The sequence below is a fragment of the Mus musculus genome, chromosome 9 (assembly GCF_000001635.26).
Source record: "Mus musculus strain C57BL/6J chromosome 9, GRCm38.p6 C57BL/6J".
Taxonomy (NCBI): Eukaryota; Metazoa; Chordata; class Mammalia; order Rodentia; family Muridae; genus Mus; species Mus musculus.
This window is the reverse complement of record NC_000075.6, coordinates 43,608,886-43,621,004: the sequence shown is the minus strand read 5'-3', so window position 1 is coordinate 43,621,004 and position 12,119 is coordinate 43,608,886. Positions and strand designations below refer to the sequence as shown.

At 49.4% G+C, this 12,119-nt stretch overlaps 1 long non-coding RNA gene across 1 annotated transcript in view; it reads right to left on the bottom strand.

Annotated features, from left to right (window-relative positions):
• Positions 1-200: 200 nt before the first annotated feature.
• Gm29909 overlaps positions 201-12,119 on the bottom strand; it is a 12,699-nt gene continuing 780 nt past the window's right edge. The window contains exons 2-4 of the long non-coding RNA XR_379323.2: positions 5,466-5,562; positions 2,362-2,469; positions 201-950 (exon numbers count right to left, since the gene is read on the bottom strand). This is a non-coding gene — a long non-coding RNA (predicted gene, 29909). The remainder of the gene's footprint in view (positions 951-2,361; positions 2,470-5,465; positions 5,563-12,119) is intronic.

The following is a 12,119-nucleotide window of genomic DNA, read 5'->3' as shown; positions in this document are numbered from 1 at the left end:
TCAGAAGAAACAAACACACACAAAAATGATACTAAAAATCCAGAGTGCCTAATTATAGGAGAAAAGGAAATGCTTCTACAGAATTGGGATTCCGGTGACGTTTTCCTATTTTCTTTGAATCAAACATTGTGCAAGGGAGTGAAATAGAGTCTCACTCTTAATAAATTTTCCAACCCAGGGACTCAAAGTCCCTCCGCCACGCTATTTACGGCCTCCCTGGGCATCCCTGAGTCTTTGACACTCGGACTCACTCCCCTCTCGCTTTTCCCTGGGCAACCTCCGTACACCACCATAAAGCTCAGGGCACAGTGATCGATCAGGTAGCCTGTCACCGTTTCTCAGTCCAGACACTGAGCAAGCACCTTGGGTGAAGGAAGCTCCATAGAGGGCAGTGAAAAAAAGATTATTGAGTAGATGGTTCATGGGCCTGTAGGAAAAAAACAAAGAGTGATCCCTAAGAATTATCCCGGGGTTCACCAAGTGCAAGTTCAACCGAAACAAATTCCCACTTCCAGCTGATGGATTTCTTTGCTTCTAGACAGACAGTACACCAGGAATGTGGCAAATCTGGGTTTCGGCAGGTGTTTTGTAAAGACTATGGCGTTCTCCTCTCGGACAAGATGGAGACTTGTGGGGTAGACAGTAATGGGGTTAGATGGATTAGCAGACAAAATGCCCTGTGAGCCAGCCATGTGGGGAGCTGCCAAGGCAGGGTGTGAGGGTGCAATCTCGGGCTAAATTAATCAAAGTGCAGGACAGGGGAGGTGGTAGCTTCCTCCAAGCTTGGCAGTTGCTGGTCCACATCTGGAGCCTTGCATTTCATTCCAGGAGCAACGGCTGAGCGAGGATGTTGACAAATGGCGTGGCAGTTGGAAGAGGGAAATGGGATGGCCCAAGGTCACTATACCGTGCCATGTGGAGAGTGGTTGAGATTGCCAGGGAACCTAAACCTGGGAGACAGAACAGCTAAGTGAATCCTGACAGCTGTTTTCAAATATTTAAAGGTCTCCTGTGGAAGACTGGATGGAAATGCTGGCTGCAGTGTTAGAAACGCAATGCCTGACAGCTCGGTACAATGTGAGTCTATGTGAGCCACAGTCACCAGTATATTGAAGGGCAAGTCGGGAGGTCCGTGGGGCCAGCTGCCTTCTCCTGCCTATGAAATGTTTCTCCCCTGGAAGAACTGACTGCAAGGATCTTCCTTTTCTGGTCATTATAAATGAGGCCAGCCCTGTGCTGAGCCTGGAGGAGGATCTAGGGATACAGTGCAGGACCCCAGCCTTGAGGCAGTCTTACCTCAGTCAGAGAGTTGGACCCATGAACAGATGCAGGGCTTTTATTGCCTAAGAGGAACAGCATGGGATGGCAAGGCTGGAGCCTGCTCACTGATTCCTACCAAGGAGCTGTGTGACAAAGGGTGAATGATGGCTCTCTTTGCTCCTCAGGCCCCTGTGTTGCCAGGGTTAGTTTTGGCTAAAGTCTCAAGTTAATCAGGTTGGCCTCAAACTTGCTGTGTGGCTGAGAATGACCTCCATCATCCTGTCCCTGTTTCCTGAGAACTGGGGTTCCAGGTATGAGCCACTGCACCTGGCTCCTGTGGTGCTAGCGATGGAACCCAGGGCCCCATGAATGCTAGAAAAGTACTCTACCAGATGAGCATGTCTCCAGCTCAATAGAAATCTCTACAGCACCACCCGTGACCTTCACAGTGCCCTGGGCAGGGTGGCAGTGTGGCTCTGATCCAGGGGTCACTGAAGGCCTTAACTGAGGGATGCAATACTGAGGCCTTTCACAGACTGTTCAATTTACTATGACAATGAGAAGGGTGGAGACTGACTAGTGAGTAGATATCTTACTTGGTTAAAGCTGAAGGGCATATAGATCATAGTAATTTATCTCTTAATGTTCTGGAGGCTGGAAAGTCAAAGATCAAGGTGCTGCTATAGTCTGTGTTTAATGGGGTTTATGGTTCGGAGACAATGTCTTCTTGCTGTGCCCTCAGAGGCTTACATAATGAGATATTTCCCCAGGGACCCTTTTGCAAAGGCACTAATCCTGTTTATAAGGGCTCCATCCTCACGACCTAAGAACCTGTCAACAGCTCTGTGTCCTAATACCATCACCTGAGGGTGGGTTCCGATGTAGAAATAGGGAAATACAAACATCCTTTACAGAGCTTAGAGCTGTGTCTCCGAACTGGAGGAGAAAGAATGGTGGCAGCAGGACCCAAGGCATGGGAATCAAAGCCTGCTGAAGGGTCTCACTGGAAACTATGGAGTCACCACGTGAAGGTTGAGTGGGGAGAAATGTTCAAGATGATGTAATGCATAAAGCTTGCCACCAGAGGAGTGGGTAGCTTACCTGCAGTCTTAGAGCTTGGAAACTAACAACACAAGGAGACTCATCATGTGTGAGGTCAACCGGGCTACACAGAGAATTCTAGACCAGCCAGAGGTACAGAGTGAGACCCTGTCAAGACAGACAAACAGACAGACAGACAGACAGACAACAGAACAACAACGACAACAAGATGAGAACAGCTTACTGTCATACTGCAGAGGACTCCCCTTTTGAGAGCAGGACAATGGATGGTCACACTCTGTGACTTTGATCTTTGACTGTAACCTCTGATCAAGCTACTGGGGTGCTGGGGAAGTCCATTCCTGTCCACAGACTCCGTGGAGGAGGAAGCAGTTCTTCTCTCATGCTGAGCCTAGAGGAGTGGGGCCTGAGCTGACCTGCCTCCTGCCCAGGGTGAGCTCTACAGCTGATGCCTTCCCCCACTTTACGGCTCACATCCCATTGCCTCCTTTTCTCCTTCCCCTCTTCCTTCTTCCGTCTCCCTTCATTTCTTTCCTCCTCCTCCGTTTCCCCTTCTCTCTTTCTCTTTCCTCTCTCTCTCTTCCCCTCTCCTTCTCTTTCTCCCCTTCCTCCTCCAGGCAGCCACATCAGCAAAATAATGAGGTTGCCCAACTGGCAGTGCGCATGCCATCAGGGTGTAGAATGAAGACGGATGACTGTAGCTAAGAGACAATTTGAAAAGGGATAAATACAGGCAACAAGTTATTCACTACGGCAATTTGTAAAGAGCGTTAAGAACCTGCAGATGGGTTGTTTCACATCATCTCCTTTTCCATTTGCAGCCTGACAGGCCCGGGTAAACGACAGTGATGGATGGCTTTGAGCAGGGCCCCTTAATCTACCGCTCTGCCATTGATTAGTTTGGCTCGCACTGCACCTCGGGGTGGTAGACGTGACCTGTCTCTCCCAGAATCTATAGCTTAAGCTGGGCTTTTGGACCTGGGGAAGAGTGCTTGGGAATGGGGGTTGGGGGGGAGGGATGGGACGCGTTAGGGTCTCCTAGGGCTTGACACTGGGGACACAGTGACTAACAGCTCAGTGGAAAGATTCTACAGGCAGGAGATTCAGCTTATAGGTGGAGAGATGAGGCTAGAGGCAAGGAACAGAGGCTGAGAATCCTGAGTTAGCTCCCAGCCCCAGCTTCCATGAGTGGCCCCACCTCTCCATCGTGACTGACTGGCATAGTGGTCGTGGTCAAGAATTCTTCTGCAGCGTGTGCTTAACTAAATGCCTTGCTCCGAATGCATCAGAGAGTAATGCCCCTCCAGGGGTCTAAGCAGGAGAAGCCCACCTTTCCTAGGTAGCAGGTGATAGCTAGCTGGGAGGACTGACCTCAAGCTGAGTTAGGCAGTCCAGAGGAGTAAAAGCAGAGGGAAAGGCCTGGTGAGGGCATGGAAGTGGGGAGGGCACAGCTGCCAGGCTGCTGCAGTGGGAATGGAGGGTACATCAAGGAGCGCATATTTGGGAGAAAATGCTTGATTTCTCGCAGAGCCTAAGAACTGACAGAGTGGAGACACTGGAAAAGAGGGGCTACCATATTGGAGAAAGTCTTTGAGTGGAATATGAGGACTACGGTCTTGTCTCCACTCCTAGGATGATGTGGGGAGCTCGATGCCGTGCTCTGAGCAGTGGCAGTGATCTCGTTGGCTTTGGCATCTGGGGTTTTCAGAAGGGAAATGAGACAAATCACAGCAGCCTGTGCTTGGAATGAGCTTTGCCCTTTACCGAGAACCTCACTGCGACTGTGATCCCACTCCATCCTTGTGAAAAATCCAGCGGGAGGGGGGGTGGTGGCAGGAAGATAAGAATTCTTGTGCCCATTTTAAGGCCAAACAAATAGAGGCTCAGAGTGGTCAAGCAGAGGCTAAGGTTGCATAGTTTGTAAGTAGCAAAGCCACATGGCTGTGAGACTCCCATCCGTTGAGAAAAGCAGGGCTAATGAAGTGCGGATTAAGCAAATTTCCAACCAACCCTTGCCTACATTTTAATCTTTAGAACAAAATGTGCTCTTATAAAATGCAGGCAATCACTGCCTGCTGGTCCATGAGTCTGAGAGGGCCTGAAATGCCCAGTCATGCCAGAAAGAGGATGAGAATACAGATCAGGACTGGTTTCCTTAGCAACTGGCTGAACACTGATTGAGACAACCATCCTGGGGTCTGGCATCCTTACCAAGGGCTCCCCCATCTGAAGCCTTGCTGTTCTTCACCATCTAGTTCAGAGCCCACCACCTCCTGGAAGTCCTCTCAGATTGCCACAGTGAACTGAGGACTGTCCCAGATACTCACAGCTATACCATGAATGGAGCATCAGCTCACATCTGCCTGATGTCCCTGAATCTACTTAATAAATGTGATGACCTTGTACCTATGCTAGAAAGAGCAGCAATCAAGGTTTTCAGGCCACTCTGAGGCAGTGACCCTGACAGTCAAGTCAAGATGACATAGTTGAAAGCCCATTGGGTAACTAAGCTACCATCTGCCCTTGGACACTCACTTTGCCCTTCAAGGTTTCATGGTTCTGAAATTGTAGGTTTCAGGGATGGTGGCCATGAAGAAAGATGCCCTCCCTGGTCCTCAGCCCTGACTGTCTATCAGAAACATGGAGTTGGTAAACTGCAGGACTCTGTACTGAATCATAATGAGGGAAGTGGAGTTGGCTTCAGGACCTTTTTCTTCTTTTTAGATCCTACATCTGATTTTGATGTTCAGCGAGAGCTGGGAAATAATGACCCCCAAGGAGACTCGCAGCAGATCTCCCTAATTGAGTCCTATGCATTAGGGCGCTGTGCCGTATGAGTGTCTGCTGACTACACCTTGGTGTCTGTCTCAGTTTGGGGTCCTAAGAAAGCAGACTTCAAGATAGAGATCTGTGGAGGGCATTCAGAGAACACCTGTAAGGGAGACGGGAAAGCAAGGATGGGCAAAGGCGATCTCAACCGCCTCCCCTGCAAGGTGGCTGACAGAGGCAGAGCAGTGAAGCCTCTGCCTTCCCTTTCCCTTGGGCCAGACCAGCTCCAGGCTGCCCTGGAAGATGTGGTACCTACGTTGATGGAGGACACCTGCCATAAAGAAGGGTGCCTTTTTGCTCCCAAGGGCACTTACGGAGAAAGACCCAGCTGGGTACCAGAAGCTCTAAGTGTCCAGGCAGCTGGAGGCATGGCTGGATTTCTGGAGGGTTCTAGGATGCCCACTTCAGCAACTGCAGTAAAGGAAGAGAGGAGAACCAAGCCCAGATTTACAGAAGTAACTGTCTGCAGAGATTGGATGGGGCATGGCAGCAATATCAAGATCCGCCAGGCTAGTGACCCATCTCTGAAATCCCAGCACTTGGGAGGCAGAGGCTGGAAGACCACAAGTTTGAGACCAGCCTGGGCTACATAACAAGAGCTGTCTCCCAAATGGAAGTTTTGTTCCAGTATTAAATTTGTTGTAATAGAGCAAGAAGTATGTACCCTTTTGTTTTAATCCACATGTCGGAAACATAGTTTATTTTTAGTCTTCAGAGTGACATCTGGCCAGCTGTTAGGTCACCTGTCTAAGAGTATCCGAAGGGGCTTCTGTAGAGGATGGTGACCCTGTTTCCATCTGATGAGGGGACCTGGATGGCCTCATTTGTTCTAGGACACCTCCATACCCCCTGGCATGAGGCCAGATGGACTGACCAACAGGATTGTCATCCAAGTATCTTTGTTTTCCAAAAATGAGGACATGCTGTCACCCTGGTCTTTCCCCGTGGGCTGGCCAGAGATGGCTGGGTCTCATTCTGAGATGGGAGGGGGGCAGGTTTGGGGTGGCACTATATGTTCACCTTTGCTTTAAGGGTCTCAAAAATGGCACAGGAGGAGAATCAAGTGTGAGCAGTGGGTGCTCTCATTCTCCATGCTGGGACACTATTATATATACAGAGCTGGTGGAGGCAAAGCTGGAGAAGGAGTACAATGCTCCCTTGGGAGAACCATCTCTGAGGAAGTCACTGAAGAAAGAATTGGACCTGAGGGTGCCATGGGCAGGGTCAGGGGAGCACTGTTGGGCTCACTATAGTCAGGGGAGCACTTTTGGGCTCGCTATAATCAGGGGAGCACTGTTGGAATCACGATGGTCAGGGGAGCACTTTTGGGATTGCCATGGTCAGGGGAGCACTGTTGGGATCATCATGGCCTGTCTGTGCACATATGTACGCCCAACCACCCTCATCTTCACTGTTTACTGCTCTTTCACCAGAGTCCTCACCCAGTCCTCACCCACACTGAGGAGTGTGAAGGTGATCAGGCCATCTCGGTCACCTAATATCCCCATCACCCATCCCGGCCCAGCATAGTACTATCAGTGCGTTTCCTCCTTTATCCAACCAATTCCTGTCCATCTAGCTTGGTAACTCCTGTTCACTCTTCAGGAACCATTCAAGACTCCTCCTCACGGTACACTGGAGGTCCCAAAGGCATCAAGACCAGGAACAGACCTCTTGGGGATTAAAAAGTTACTCCAGGGTTGAGATTCCAACACTTAGAGGTGTTTAAAATTAGCTCCAGACTGTGGGGTTCAGAGTAAAATGAGGGTCCAGCCTGTCTGGAAACCAGGTCTAGGGTAGGAACTATGAGCTGGTCTGGCAATTGTCCTTGAATGAAGCCATGAGGGAGGGGGAGAGTAGGGGTGGAGGAGGGGAGGTGCCAGATGGAAGCCCTCAGGTCAAGAACAAATAAGTAAAAGGGTAACCCAGAAGTAACTAGGGATGGGGTGGTCGTGGTGGTGGAGGGACAGATAAAGTGAGGCCAGGAGTGAAGAGTGCAGTGAATTCCCTGGTTGCTTGGAGCAAACTCTTTGATGTGTGTTGCCTGCCTAGTGTAGTGGCCCTGCCTTTTGGAAGTATTTGGTCACCCCCTGAGAATGCAGACACGGAGTTGGAGTCGGGGTCTATGCTGGTAGACTCAGAGTAACCCAGAAACTGAGTGTGAGGACTTTGCTTTGGGAGTGAATGGGTCAGGTGAAAGCCAGGGATTTCACACTAACATCACTGTGGGCTGTGACACGGTTTGCAAACGATTCCTTAGGTCCTATCTAGTTATCCATAATAATGACCTCTTCCTGGAATGGAAGAGAGAACAGTGGCCCCTCAGACTCTGACTCCCCTCCTCTATCAGACAAGTGGAACTTTTATAGCAGCAGCATGTCTCAAAGAGGGCGGAGGAGAGCCAGGGCCCAGCACTGCCAGGCCTCACATCTTTTTCAGCTTTCTGCTTTGGGAGTTCCAGTCAGCCTCCTCCTTCTCATGCAGAGGGGTTTGTGGGTTCTGTTTTGGGTTGGATGGGCTATGTTTTCTGGTGGTCTTATGTGTTGAAGACTCAGTCCCCAGGTGGTGAATCCAATCCCTGAGAAATGGTGAGATCATAAGAGCTCTGATGTCATCCTTAGCCTAATCAACCCATCAATGGAGTTATCATCTGATGATGTCAGGAGTCAGGAGGCTCAGGAGGGGGTGGTCTGCCTAGAGAAAGTGGTTTATTAGGGGCACACATTTGAAGGTTTGTCTGGACCTAGTCCTTTCTGTTATTCCCCTGCTTCTGGGTGCCATGAGATGTGTAGTCTCTTCCCCATGCTCTTCCCATCAGGATGTCCTCCCTCACCTCAGACCAAAGCAGTGGATCAGCTGAACTCGAATCCTTTCTCTCGGGTTTGTCACAGTGACTTCTCGGGCTCTGAGAAACCTTTCTCCAGGGTGTAAGCCCTGATCCTGCTCAAGCAAGGGGCTTTGTACCTTTATCTCCTCCTCAGCCTTCTCTGTGACAGCCTTCCCTGTCACAGAGAAAGACAGGACAGTCAGACCTTTTGGCTCAGCAACCTTCAAAAAGAGGCAGCATCCCCTACCAGCTTCTCGGCCAGTGGTTCACAACCTTTCTGATGTTGCACCCCTTTAGTATACAGTTCTTCATGGAGTGACCCCCCAACCATAGAATTATCTTCGTTGCTATTTCACAACTGTTATTTTGCTGCTGTTATGAATCGTAATGTAAATATCTGATATGCAGGATATCTGTTAGGTGACCCCTGTGAAAAGGTCATTTGACTCACCAAAGGGGTCTCAACCCACAGGTTGAGAACCACTGTTCTTGCAGGGTGTGTGTGTGTGTGTGTGTGTGTGTGTGTGTGTGTGTGTGTGTGTGTTTGCCTACTGCCCCTTATAAATGAAAGACCTAGCTGGGGTATGAGCTCCAATCTCAGGCTCTCAAGCACACATCCTCTGTGGGTTTTTTAGGATACATTAATGAGGTTTCCAGAACACACCGCAACACAGGGTTCTATGTAAAAGGATGGCTGCTCTTCTTTCCACCAGTGCCAGCCTTTCCTACGGCCATTCCTCTTCCTTTGAATCCCAGCCTTTCACTAAGATGAATATTTCTAGTGAACACTAAGGTCATCCAGACCCTGAGGCCCCAAAACCATCACTTTTCTCTATTACCTGTATGCTGCGTGTGTATGTGTGTGGCCACATGTATGCCCCGACACACCAGACACCGTGAGCATGCCATGGTTTGCATGTGGATATCAAAAGACAACTTTCTGCTGTTGGTTCTCTCCTTCCACTGTGTGGGTCCCAGGGATCAAATCCGAGTTGTCAGTCAAATGCATGCAACCACCTAGTCATCTCTGTTTCTCTCACTGGAGGCAGTCTGGCCATTGTGGTATCCCTCTAGAGCACCTTGGACACTTAGCCCTAGGGAGGAGTGGAGAACCTTATCACAGAGGATGCACCCCAGCAGTGGGAAGGCAGGGGAGTGGAAGGGATTGTGGGACACACCACTCTGACTAGTTTTGGCAGTTTTGAAGGTCATTTTTTCCCCTTTCTACCAAAGAATTTAATTAGGCTTCCACGAAGCAGTTAGATTTAGGAGCGGAACATTTTTAGCTCCCCTGCAGGGAGGGCTCATGAATATTAAAGGCCAAGGATAGAGGCAAGAGAAGGAGCAGGCCAGCTCATACCCTGCTTGATTCCCTGGGAACTAGGCACATGGGCACAGGCTGAGGGCATCTGGGGTCCCTGGGTGGGGGATCCATTGCAGCCCCAGCAGTCCCATGTCACTGAAAGTCACAGTTCTTAATCAGTTGGTCACGATCCTGTTCCATAGTGTTGCTAGTCCAGCGTGGCCTATTGGCCTAAGGGTACAGGCAACGACAGAGGGGTCAGCCTTGGGCAGGCCACTGAAGATCTGCTTCTGAATCTCCTCTCTCGTTCTTGTCACCAAGAGAGTGACAAATGCCAGGGCAAGCAAAATAGGGCTCTTATACCCTCCCCTTGTTTTTTCAAGTCAGGGCTTCTCTGTGTAGCCTTGGTGGTCCTGGAACTCACCCTGTAGACCAGGCTGGCTTTGAACTCACAGACATCTGCCTGCCCTTGCTTCCTAAGTGCTGGGATTACAGGTGTGTGCCAACGCTACCCACCCAGCTAGCCTCTCTTCTAAACAGGACCTAGGCTTAATCACTTCAGAGAGCAAGGTTTGATGAGCAAAAATGGCTTAGTAACAAAAAAGACAAAAAGATGAAACTTAATCTGCCCTAGGAGAAACAGACGGGCATTTCAGAGTCCATTGACAGGGACGTGCTCAGGCCAGAACATGCCATGGATAAGCTGGATTCTTGGGTCTGAGGAATGTTAGCAGGTGGGGAATGTCAGACAGGAACTCTAACAGCTGGCCATTGTGGGGGCTAACTGTCTTGCCACCTCAGGACCACCCTTGGCCAGCTTAGCAATTGATAGCAAGCTGACTTCTCCCTTTGCAACAGTCCTACAGAGCACAAATATGTCCAGACATTGTCCTTCCCATCATCCCATAGGAACCTCACTCATAGCATCTTCAAGCAAGGGGTGCAACAAGGGTGCATTCTGCTTCCATTTTGCAAGTGGGAAAATGAGACACTGTGAGTGTCAGTCCAATCAAGGTTGCAGATACCTGGTTCAGTACTTTCCTGTTTACCTGTCACGATACTGCTTGAGTACATACAGTTTAGGCCCTGAGTAGAGGCTCTGGGTGTGTCAGAAGGAATTTGAAGTGTTGAGATCAGGCTGTACCCTGCTTTAAGTTATATATTAGATTACACGATGGATTGTTAATCCATCAATTTTAACATGGTAGACACACAAGATTGAGTCCACCCGTGCTTACGGTCTAGGGTACTCATGAAATAAAGGCTAGCCAACCACCCCTGCGCCTTCATCAGCCCAATCTGCTATTACAGAATACAGTCATGGTTTGGTACATAGGGCTGCAGGGGTATCCTAGGACCCCCATAAATACCCAAATCCCTGAGCACTCATGCTCCTTATATAAAATGGTTTAGTGGGCCAGTGAGATGGCTCAGTGGATGGAGACATGTGTGCCAAGCCTGGAGACTTAGTTTTGATCCTGAGAACCCACAGGATAGAAGGAAAAAACAGACTCTTTCACGTTACTCTTGTCCCCTTACTTCCACATGTGTACATTGGTACATCATATATATACATAAGCACAGATACAAAACAAATACGTGTTAAAGAATACTAACATGGTAGAGTGTCTGCATAGAGCCTTTGGACTTCTTCCTAAATATTTAAAAAACATCTCTAGGATACTTGTAACAGTTAAGGCAACAAATGGTGGACTAGGGGGTAGAGCTCAGTGGTGAAGTATTTTTCTAGCATGTGCAGGGTCTTGGGTCTGATCTCCAGTTTAAACAGAATATCAGTAGTTTCTTGGCCATACTATTTAGAAAATAACAATGGAGGGCAGAGTCTGTGCATGCTCCACACAGACACAGTTTTCTTTCAAATATTCTCAGTCTTTGGTTGGTTTACCATATGGATATGGAAATGATGAGCCTAGAAATTGGCTATACCAGAGGCTGGCTGATTAAATGGCAGTTTTTCATAGTTTTGGAGACTCAGAGGTCCAAGACTACAAAGTGCTGGCTGATGGTGCTCTGGTTTACATGTGGTCACCTTCTTACTGTGACCTTGTGCAGAGAAGAGGAAAGCAAACCTGGCTGGGTTCTTCTTTAAAAATCACTAGACCAATTGTAAGGACATCAGCCATCCGACCCATCAGACCCCACCCACCACTCTGATTAAGCTCTGTCTCCAAATACCTTCACTTTGGGAGCTAGGATACTGCACTGCATTCTTCAGGTCATGTAGGTTTCAGGAAGCCAGGATGCTGTGGAATGGGACTGCTGCATCCTGGGGGCTGGGGAAAGAGGGCCCTTTCAAAAGGGCTAACGTCCAGGTGCCTGTTTCCTGGCGCCCAGTGCCCACGACAGTGATGGTAAATGGAGCAGGGAAGGGTCTGGGTGGCAGAGCATTGCAGAGCTGGGAGCGGGAGCTGTCTCTCCTGAAGGCTGATCTTTAGAAACCTCCTTATTCCCTGAGCCGGAGCCCAAGGCAGCCAGGGCCAGCCACAGGGTTCACAGCTGAGAAATGTGAAAGAGACTGCCACCTTTCTGAGTGCTTTCGTCCCTTCAGCTCCTCCACAGTGACTGGCTAGAAAGTATCTGTCCTGCTATCAAGACACAGATTCCAACCATTGAGTGATGTGTGCAAGAAGCCTTCAGACAAGCTGTAGAGCTTGTGGCCGTTCTGCTGCTGTGACAAGGGCTCTGGTGTGTTGTCTATTCAGTTCCATGTTGCTTTTGGGAGACACAGACTACACTGAGGCTCTGGGTTGGACTGCTTATGAATGCCAGAGGGTCTTTTGTATCCTGCGCCACCCCACCCTACTCCATTCTATCCAC